We start from the raw sequence: 12,240 nt of genomic DNA, 5'->3' as shown, positions 1-12,240 counted from the left end.
CTTTATTTGTACACAATATGGCAATCGAAAATGATAAAACATACATAAAATCCACAAAGACAAAAAAGTGTGGTGGTTGTCTTATCATGTTTTTCAATGTTTATAGCATTCATGTTGTTTTAATTGTCTAAACGCCTCAGCTTTGTACATTTTAATCGGCCACACCACCACATTGCCCCCCTTATCGCAGGTTTGAACACCACCTCCATCATATTTTGCAATTTTTGTAGGGTCTGTCTTTGCCCATGGGTTAAGTTATCATATCGGCAATGTTGTGGCAGTTTACGCAGTTCTGCTGCAGTCATTCTCACAAACATTTCCACCTCTGGACTTGTTGAAAAGGGGGGAATGTGGTGGATCTAGGTCTAATTTCTGCAGGAAATTTATCTTGGTCACTCACCCCAAGTTGTTCCTGTTCCTGTTACAAAGATTCTAATATCCTGAGCGTTTCCAGGTCTTCCGGGGCTGTAACAGAATGAGAGGTTTTTACTGAAATATTTTTCCATAACAGCTTTAACTGCTGTAAAGTCATCAAATGTAGCCACTCGGCTAAAATTCAAGCCCAAAGATAGTAAAGATAGCTGTCCTGATGTTAGAATAATTTTAGAAAGATTAATTACCTTCAATTTCCCATTGCTGGATTCTTGTTGGTAAGTATATCTCCGTTTCATCGGAGTACCACGATTGTTATCTGGTATTACACGATGTTTGAAATTCCCCTCCGTCCCGGAGTAAGAGGAGTCCAAGGCCACAGTGTCCAAAGATGTTGTTGATTCTGATCGCCCCAGATGTAGGCACGGTGACCTCAGTAATGCGCAGTGACAGACACCTGTTCGCATCTTAACATTTAGGTAACTTAGGCTACTATAGGCTCTTTTAGGTCACCGGGGTGCACCATATCAGGTATATATATTGAGTACTAACCACACCATGGCACACCCCCTAAAAGAAGCGACGGCGTGCTGTGGTGATGGTCAAATACTGCTCTTCAAATTTTTGTTACTATGCAACGCCTGGGTGGGTAATATGACTATCTATACTTTTAGATGTGTATATTCTGGTTTTGTGTATTTAGGACATCTGACAGTGGATGTATATGTATTTGATTGATAAGACCACCACCACACATATTGGTATTTATATTTAACTCTATGGAGTCTGATCATTTCTGCCACACACTGCAATCCCATAGTACTGCAGCATGTGGTAGTATTATACATAATCTGCACCAGACCTTTACAGATCTATGTTAATGACATGTCCTGGAGTCTACCAGAGACTCCAGGCTGTCTTATCATTAAATGACATGCCACTAACTGCTGTTTGTAGCTCCTCTGAATGCAGCTGCCAGACAGGAAGTGCCTCTGTCTCTAGTGCTGTCTGCTTCCTGCCCCTCCCCCTGCAGTACAAGAGAAGCTAATCATGTGAGAGGGATCTGTTCAACCATAGTCAGGAGATTATGGTCGTATCCAGGGACAACCAAAATGTAAACATCTGTGAAATGCTGTATTTTTGTTAATAGCATTGACTTAAAGAATGTGTTATTTTTTTTATCCTGAGTATATTTAAGAATTGTGTCTTTGTGGGAATATCCCTTCAATGGTAATGTGATGACTCAATCAAGAAAGCTACAGCAAACAGTCTGCTGTGACTGCTCTATACAGCATGAAAATATGTTTTATGTTCATATGAAAAGTAACACATATATTAAAAAGCCTGATTTATCTAGTATGGCATTTTCTCATGATACATTACCTAAAGATATGAGATATATTTTTATGTTTGCAAAAGTTGTCATTTAATGTTTCAGATGTCACAGCTCGATAGCTGAAATACTTTGAGCTGTATTTTTAGACAGGAGCACACAAGACTGGCCACAGCCTACATGCAAGCTTTCATTTCTTTCCCTTGAGATTTAAAAACTGTTACTGGATCCTGTCACAATATTTGTAGTTACATATTCCAAGGACTTCTATGGAGAAGGAGAAAGCAGAAGCGCAGGAGCAGGCAATGTCCCCTGAGATATATATATATATATATATATATATATATATATATATATATATATATATATTGTGAGAGGTCATGACATCAGTTCACAAGAATTTCAAAAAACCTTTGAATTTGTGCAAATATGTAGATGTGCTCAGACCCAAATGGCTCATTATTAAACTTACAAAATAATAATCTCAGCTATTTTTCATTATGTCAGATACAGAGTTCTGCAGCCTTAAAGGACACCTGTCATCAGGTCTCTGCCACTAGTCCTGTCACCTCTACCTGTTGGAGCAGCTCACAAGGATCCATCCCAGCCTTTATCTAGTTATTTCATACATTATTCATTGTAAAATCATCTATTCTTTATCATGTAAATGAGGCTGGTCACATGGTCAGAGGCAGTGATGTCACTCCTGTTACCCCTCCCCTCTCCTCCCCCTGCTCATTTCTGTGTGTAATGTATAGTAAAGCATGGCTAGTGTGTGCTGTATCTGCTGACATGCTGCATCCTCCTAATATACAAGTGAGAGACACAGACATCAGCTACACATGAATCTGACATGTTCTGCTATAACATGGCTGCATCCTGGAGCTGCTGTATCTCTCCTAAACACACACACACATGCACACACAGGCTGCAGGGGGCATGGCCACCAGCACCAGGAAGCACATCATTATACAGCCTCACATCATTATACAGGCTGTCAGTCAAGCACTGGGGGTGTGGCTGTGCCTCCCACTCATGAATAGAGTGGACAGCTTGAATATGCTAATGCTTCATTGGACATTTCACAGGTCATTTGCATACAGCTTTAGGACCTCATTGCTTAGGTTTACAGGCATGTAGAGGGACAATGAAGGGATAGAGGCAATGCTCTCTAATGGCAGTTTATGAAAATATATTTAGTTTAGGGGGGTTATTTTGCATGACGGGTTCTCTTTAAGGAAATGTTTAAAATGTAAAAAACTTGCTACCTGTGACGGCCACTAGAGGGAGCATAGACGATCAGCATTGTGTATAGATTATAATATACATTTTATTCAGGTTTTTAAGATAAAAATGTAATAGGTTAGCCAAGAATCTATTAAAGCACAGACTAGCATGCGCTGAGGAAGTGATTATACAGACAGGGATCACATGCATCAGTTTCAAGTTCAGATGGGGCAGTATAACTGGGAATGATACAGCTCACTACCTGTGTCTCCATTGTAGTACAAACACACTTCCTTCAATAGCACCTTATTATTAATGAGTTACTTCTTCCGGGTGTCTACATTGTCCTGCGCCACAATGATTTTAATGCAGCACCCTCAGGGATCCAGGGGTCGGGGCACTAAACTGAATTTTAAAGAACTTGCCTGAACCTAATAATAATTCTTTATTTATATAGCGCAACACAGAGCTTGCCAAATCAGTACCTGTCCCCTTGGGGCTCACAATCTAATCGACCTTTTTAGAACTAATCCTCACGCCCTCGTCCGACATGCTGGTGCTCTGCGCATGCGCAGTAGCTCCGGCCTCGGATCTGTGGCTGCTCAGCCGAACGCAGGCCCGCGGCTGAGCAGCCACAGATCCCAGGCCGGAGCTACTGCGCATCCACACAACTCCGACTTGTCGGACTAGGGCGTGCAGCTACCGCACACAACAGGGTAGGAGGAGTAACGTGGCTACTGGGGCGTGGAGTAACCGCGCTGTGTAGCCTCGTGCCCAGCTACTCCACGCCCAAGTAGCCGCATAACAGAATTTACATATTAGTCCAAAAGTTAGTGGGGACGTGATGATTAACTCTAAAAAGAGCTATCTTGCTATCTTCACATCCCTTACATCCACCTACCACCCGTTCTACCTTTATAGGTAGAATCGTGGTGGTAGGTGCCCTTTAATTACTTGCTCCCCTCTCATCAGTTACACATAACAACATGCACCACTCAAAACACTGTAGCTGTGAATATACACTCACCGGCCACTTTATTAGGTACACCATGCTAGTAACGGGTTGGACCCCCTTTTGCCTTCAGAACTGCCTCAATTCTTCGTTTCATAGATTCAACAAGGTGCTGAAAGCATTCCTCAGAGATTTTGGTCCATATTGACATGATGGCATCACACAGTTGCCGCAGATTTGTCGGCTGCACATCCATGATGCGAATCTCCCGTTCCACCACATCCCAAAGATGCTCTATTGGATTGAGATCTGGTGACTGTGGAGGCCATTTGAGTACAGTGAACTCATTGTCATGTTCAAGAAACCAGTCTGAGATGATTCCAGCTTTATGACATGCCGCATTATCCTGCTGAAAGTAGCCATCAGATGTTGGGTACATTGTGGTCATAAAGGGATGGACATGGTCAGCAACAATACTCAGGTAGGCTTTGGCGTTGCAACGATGCTCAATTGGTACCAAGGGGGCCCAAAGAGTGCCAAGAAAATATTCCCCACACCATGACACCACCAGCCTGAACCGTGATACAAGGCAGGATGGATCCATGCTTTAATGTTGTTGACGGCAAATTCTGACCCTACCATCCGAATGTCGTAACAGAAATCGAGACTCATCAGACCAGGCAACGTTTTTCCAATCTTCTACTGTCCAATTTAGATGAGCTTGTTCAAATTGTAGCCTCAGTTTCCTGTTCTTAGCTGAAAGGAGTGGCACCCGGTGTGGTCTTCTGCTGCTGTAGCCCATCTGCCTCAAAGTTCGACGTACTGTGCGTTCAGAGATGCTCTTCTGCCTACCTTGGTTGTAACGGGTGGTGATTTGAGTCACTGTTGCCTTTCTATCAGCTCGAACCAGTCTGCCCATTTTCCTCTGACCTCTGGCATCAACAAGGCATTCCTGCCCACAGAACTGCCGCTCACTGGATGTTTTTTCTTTTTCGGACCATTCTCTGTAAACCCTAGAGATGGTTGTGCATGAAAATCCCAGTAGATCAGCAGTTTCTGAAATACTCAGACCAGCCCTTCTGGCACCTACAACCATGCCACGTTCAAAGGCACTCAAATCACCTTTCTTCCCCATACTGATGCTCGGTTTGAACTGCAGGAGATTGTCTTGACCATGTTTACATGACTAAATGCACTGAGTTGCCGCCATGTGATTGGCTGATTAGAAATTAAGTGTTAACGAGCAGTTGGACAGGTGTACCTAATAAAGTGGCCGGTGAGTGTACTATGAGTACAGTAATCAATTATGTATTTTGTTTAATTATTTACTATTACAACCCTTCTTTAAAAAGACACAACCAATTCTAAAAGTTCTGTATTCCCTTTCCATCTTGCTGGACCATGTTCCGTTTAGTTTGGAATGGCAATGTCCTTTACTAGAACAAAGTCGAGAACTTGGCAACTACTTTCAATGTGACCCTTCCTGCTCAATATATCTGAATTGTGTAAAGGACACAAAATACACTAATGGACGATGACATTGCTCACTGGTGTTACAGTGCTCCAGAGGGTTTGAATAAATTACAAAATTGGATTGGCAAAGATCCAAAGACAATACATTGACAGGAAGTGCACAATGCTGCAGGACTAAGATATAAAAGAAAACTAAACTGTAATATGCCAGAGCTCAATGGTGGATGGGGGCATCTACAAAGGTTACAGGCTTATTGACAGCTGCAGAGAAGATGACTTTACAAGCAAGAAGAAAGAAAACACCCTACTAGTGTCACATTACAATATATTTAACTTCAAACAAAATGAAAAAGTATCATCAATTCAATTGTGATGTATGAAGATAAATAATAATTCCTATATTTATATATCGCTCACAGATTACGCAGCGATGCACAGAGCTTGCCAAATCAGTCCCTGTCCCCAATCTAATCAACCTACCAGTATGTTTTGGAGTGTGGGAGGAAACCAAAGGACCTGGAGGAAACCCACCCAAAAGCGAAGAGAACATGCAAACTGTTTGCAGATGTCGACCTGGATGGGACTTGAACCCCAGCGCTGCAAGGCTGTATGGCTAACCACTGAGCCACCGTGCTGCTCTACAAGATAAATGCACTAGTTATGTACCGAACAAATAATTGCTATACAGTTGTACAACTGATGTGACTAGCATTAGCATATGTCTACCGTTAGTTCCCCAACTGGTCTCGCGTAATAAGAAGGTCTCACATATTCTGAGCAAAATAGGCCTAAGAGCCGATCCCATAGACATGCTTCAAGTATCTGACATCAGCAATTGATATGTAAACTTTGTTTCTTTACAGCTTCCAAAATAGCCCCTACTATAGTGCAGTTCATACTTGATAGAAGCTAATTTACTATTCAATCCATATGACATTTATTGAGAATGTTCCACAGCACAAAGAAAAAATCAAATACTAAAAGGATGTATACGTCATCTAATGGGAGAACTGTACATGGACCTGTGAAAAGCCATAAGAAAGGATGAAAAATCTCGACACGTTACCTTTTGACAAGACAAAAGACGGCAGATATATGTAAACTGAGTATTCTATTTCATAACCCCCAATCTCATCAATTAACACTACGTCTGCCTAATCTATTTGTGATAACATGTAATCAATTACTGAGAACTAGGAACACATAATGATAAAGGTCTATAGGAATTGCTCAATTTACCATGTTATATAATCAATAGTCACAATTATTATTATAGTCATGGTTATTGTTCACTAGCACTTCCTTGTCCAATTAGGCGAATAACTTTAAAGGAGAGAAATTAAATATACAAGGAAAGTAAAGATAAAACTGTCACTCCATCCATAGTGGTCACAAGACCAATCAGGACAGGGGTGAATGGCAAGAAGTGAAACTGCATCTCTCAGACCTGTGGATATGCCATAAATACTTATGATGTACATACTCTGCTCTATGGCATATCATAGGTTAGCAATTCTTACAACTGATATACACATGTATTAACTTCACCTTACACAATGGCGATTCAAAAGATTATTAAGTCCTATTAGGACTATAACAATAAGAAGCAATTTGTAGGTAAACATTGCAGTTAGTGCACTGGGGGGGGGGCGGGGTTATTGCAAAACAGGACAGATTGTCCAAAGGGAGATACACCTCTTGTAACAGCTAACCACTCTGGTCATTAAAACAGGAAAGAAAGGAATGCACAGGGTGAGCTCTGAACTTGCAGGTCGACAAGCAGGCATGTCTGGAAAAAGAGAGAAGCAGTAAAGCAATCGTGCAACAACTTATTGTAACTTTATATTCACAAGATCTATACTGCACAAATAATATTCATTAGTGTTAAAGTAAAATTTTAGATTATTTGGGAGCTAGTAGACATCCTTTAACTCCTTAACGACCTGGCCCTTTTTAGTTTTTCACTTTCATTTTTCACTCAGCACCTATCTTATAAATCTATAACGTTTTTATTTTTCCACATAAAGAGCTCTGTGACGGCATATTTTTTGTGTAACAAATTGCACTTCATAGTGATGGTATTTCATATTTCATGCCGTGTACTGGAAAGCAAGAAAAAAAATCCAAATGCAGTGATAATGGTGAAAAAAACGCATTTGCAACGTTTTCTTGTGGGCTTGGATTTTACAGCTTTCACTGCGCACCACAAATTACATCTACTTTATTCTTTGGGTCGGTGCAATCATGGGGATACCAAATTTGTATAGGTTTTATAATGTTTTCATGCATTTACAAAAATTAAAACCTCCTGTACAAATTTTTTTTTCCATCAATAACTTTTTCATACATTGGTGTACAGAGCTGTGGATCATTACTTTTACTATTTTTAACCCTTTAACCTAGGTTGTCTGATTGATCCTATCATATACTGCCATACTACAGTATGGCAGTGTATGGGGATTTTCCTCCTCATTCATTACAATGTGCTGATAGCACATTGTAATGAATGGGTTAAAACGAGACAGCCTCGGGTCTTCACCGTACCCTGTTGACGTCAAGGGGAGCGGCGTTCCGCGTCAAGATGGTGGCACCCATGGTAGCACCGAATAAAATAAGCCCTCACACAGCTCTGTACATGGAAAAATTCGTTTTATGGATTTTTGAAGGTGGAGGACAAGAAATGAGCAAAAAAAAAAAACTGCGTCCTTAAGGGGTTAAATTAGTGGAATGTTGTGTCTAGTCTGAACTTCTTTACTACAACAAACTACAACAGAATTTGGACTGATCCACTTTAATATCATTGTTCAACTGATTCACCTGAGCTGCTGTTTTCAATATTTGCTGTATATTTATTTCCACATTCAATCTCTTCTTACTTACTGTCAAAATGATGGGTTTCCCCCAATTCCGGACAACGTTCTATTTCCCAAGGGTGATTGTTTCCACAATAATACATTCCAATGTTTTTAGTTTTGAAAATCAACCAAGCACAATACTTACACTGCATTCCAGACGGAACATGATGCAAATATATGTCTGCAGAATTCCCCCAGAATGTTATTTTTACCTACTTACAGGAAGCCTGCAAGAAATTGTGAAAAATTGAATATGCGCCCCATTAAGCCGGATAATACTGTCTATATTTATAATTTTGTTCATGGCTCAGAATGCTAAGGCCATTCTCCATCAACACTAGGACAATTTACATGGACAATAAAAGTATTAGAAACATGGACAATGCGTTAGTATTAAATTAATCAGTTTCATCCCAGAATTTATGTAATAAAGTGTACTTTGTTGTAAAACAAAACAATGTCCTAAGCAAGAATAATAAATATTGTATATATTTGAGTGTAAGCTGAGATTTCAACACAATTTTTGGCTTATACTCAGGTATATACTAAAGTACTCACCTTTCTGACGCCTTGGGCAGGTCCTCTTCTTTCTTCATGTGTGCTAATGCAAGCTCCATGTCAGCAACAGGTCCGTCTGCAGGACCAAGACGGCGTACAAACAATGATGAGTACTCAGTTTATTTTTTTATGTGCTGGACATACTCGGGGGTGACAGTCTAGATGCCACATGGGCTGGCTATATACAAAAGGGGGCTTACTATATACAAAAGGGGGCTTGTTGGCTATATACTACAGGGGGCTGGCTGGCTATATACTACAGAGGGCTGAGGCTGGCTGGCTGGCTATATACTACAGGGGGCTGGCAGGCTATACACTAGAGGGGGCTTGCAGGCGTTATACTACAGGGGCTGGCTATATACTACTGAGGGCTACATATATACTACAGGGGGCTGGCTGGCTATATACTACAGAGGGCTCAGGCTGGCTGGCTATACACTAGAGGGGGCTTGCAGGCTTTATACTCCTGGGGCTGGCAGGCTATATACTACAGGGAGCTGGCAAGCTATATACTACAGGGGGCTGGCAGGCTATATACTACAGAGGGCTGAGGCTGGCTGGCTGGCTATATACTACAGGGGGCTGGCAGGCTATACACTAGAGGGGGCTTGCAGGCTTTATACTACAGGGGCTGGCTATATACTACTGAGGGCTACATATATACTACAGGGGGCTGGCTATATACTACAGAGGGCTCAGGCTGGCTGGCTATACACTAGAGGGGGCTTGCAGGCTTTATACTCCTGGGGCTGGCAGGCTATATACTACAGGGAGCTGGCAAGCTATATACTACAGGGGGCTGGCAGGCTATATACTACAGAGGGCTGAGGCTGGCTGGCTGGCTATATACTACAGGGGGCTGGCAGGCTATACACTAGAGGGGGCTTGCAGGCTTTATACTACAGGGGCTGGCTATATACTACTGAGGGCTACATATATACTACAGGGGGCTGGCTGGCTATATACTACAGAGGGCTCAGGCTGGCTGGCTATACACTAGAGGGGGCTTGCAGGCTTTATACTCCTGGGGCTGGCAGGCTATATACTACAGGGAGCTGGCAAGCTATATACTACAGGGGGCTGGCAGGCTATATACTACAGGGAGCTGGCAGGCTATACACTAGAGGGGGCTTGCAGGCTTTATACTACCGGGGCTGGCAGGCTATATTCTACAGGGGGCTGGCAGGCTATATACTACTAGGGAGGCTGTGACCAATGCCTTTCCCACCCTCAGCTTATACTCGAGCCAATAGGTTTTCCCTGTTTTTGGATGTAAAATTAGTCACCTCGGCTTATACTTGGGCCAGCTTATAAGTATATAGGGTAATAATACCGTGTCTGGCTTATTTTGTCTGCTACAACGGTGCGTGAAATCTGTTCAATTTTTACAACTTTGGAACCTATTTTCTTCATTGCATCCACCTATATATGACGATGTATCCTGTTATTCTTTTATGGCCATGTTTATGGGGGATTGTTTAATTGTGCTTAAGAATAAACAAAGTTGGCTTTTCTTGGATCTTGGAAGAGTCTTAAAAGAGTATCTTTATTTTTTAAACAATTTATTATATTTTGCCAGCGGATTGTTGTGAACATTTTCCTAATATACTTTATTCTACTTTGGCCTCTTGCACACAAACATACGGCTCTATCTTTTTCCTGTGTAAGGTACAGTACGGTGTGCAATACATTTCTCCATATGGATGGATGTGTTGCCCATTGAAATGCATGTGGCTGTGTGCTACCCACACAGTATGGCTAGCATACAACCAACAATATTGTGTGAAAGGGTCCTTAGTTTGTAAAGAAATAGGCTAAAAAGTGCCCCTTAGTATTAAGTTTTATCTCAGTGTCCATAAGGAGGATCTGCATTCCAGCCAGACAGGTTTATTTCTTGTCTCCGATATACATCACAACTCTTCTCCAGGGAAAATTTGAACTAGTAATGAAATGATGCAAATGATGAATGTAATAATCGGCTATACCGCCACAGTTAAAAAACACGTCAAAGGGTCAACATCACTTTACGTGTCAAGTATTCATAAACCATGATACATATACTAGACTATGAGTGGTCTAGTATGTTCTAGAGTGGTGGAGATTTAAAAATAGAGTAATATATATACGCAGTTTGCCTGTGTATAGTTCACGTTGCGTTAGATTCAGGATTTCTGGCACACGTTCTGCATCAATCTGGCATCCTCTGCACAGCTCCGACACCACTTTTTTTTTATGCACCTTTAACATGGGGTGTAAATCTGGCGCACGGTCCGACTGAGCACCGGAACACCCCTTAATTTGTGTCGCATGATGTCTATGCAGCTGTACCCCAAAAGGGTCATGTGTGACACAAATGTGGTGCATGACACTTCTTAGATACCTTTGCAAAAAGTTTGCACTAGATCCAATGTGCAAAGTACAACAGAAAACTGGCACACGGCCCTTGGTAAGTTTTTAAAAAATGCTGCCATTTTTTTACATTTTTATATGTATATTTATATATAAATAAACACTTACAAAACACAATAAAACTAATTAATCAAAATTTACCTCTAATGTAAAGTACAACATGTGAAAAAAAAAACTCAAAATCACTTTGGTAAGTCATTGGGGGTCATTTACTTACCCGGTCCTGCGATCCAGCAGCGTGTTCTCCGACGAGGATTCAGCTCTTCCAGCGATTCACTAAGGTCGTGCTCCTGATGTCCACCAGGTGTCGCTGCTGCGCCGAAGTCCGCCGAGGTCCGCTGGAGTTCACCAACCTATCCCCAGTGCATGTGAGTGATAGATTTTGCAACACAATTCGGTTTTTAAATTCCACGTTATTTCCAAATCCATCGTGTCTTCCGACGGCTACGCCCCCCGATTTCTGTCACGTGAAAGCCGCCGCGTGCGCCAAAATCCCGGCGGAATTCGCCACAAAACGGAAAAAGTGTGGCCGCGGAGCCCTTTGTAAATGACCCCAAAGTGTTAAAAAGTTATAACCATATAAAGAGATGCATGTCAGATTACGAAAAACGGGGCTTAGCATTAAGTCAAAAAATGGCTGCGTCTTGAAGGAGTTAAAGGCCCGGAATGTGGCACTTCTGTCTTCTGTATTTTTGGAGAAAGCTTCATAAAGTCAGAGCATATAATGTTCTTCTGTAAGGAACAGGAAAATGCGGTGAGCGGGTTAATGGCTGACGCTTTCTGCCAGCAGTGGGAAACACACTCTGCCATCAGCCGTCTAGAGAGCTCAGCAGGTAAAACTCTAGGAGGTTGGTAAATTAAGTCATTTTTACTTTATAAATATATCCCAAGCAACAGGTTAAGGACACCTTCCACCCAGCATAAGACTGCCTTCACATGAATGTCTTTAGTCAAAATTGTTGCTTTAGTATTAAGAAACCTGAATTAGAAATAGAACCAGTGTTCCCTTGAAGCTTACTGTATGTAGCGGATGTTCAGGGGAGTTAGAGACCTGGACGCCG

Source organism: Engystomops pustulosus, chromosome 4 (assembly GCF_040894005.1).
Source record: "Engystomops pustulosus chromosome 4, aEngPut4.maternal, whole genome shotgun sequence".
Lineage (NCBI taxonomy): Eukaryota > Metazoa > Chordata > Amphibia > Anura > Leptodactylidae > Engystomops > Engystomops pustulosus.
This window is presented reverse-complemented; position numbering follows the sequence as displayed.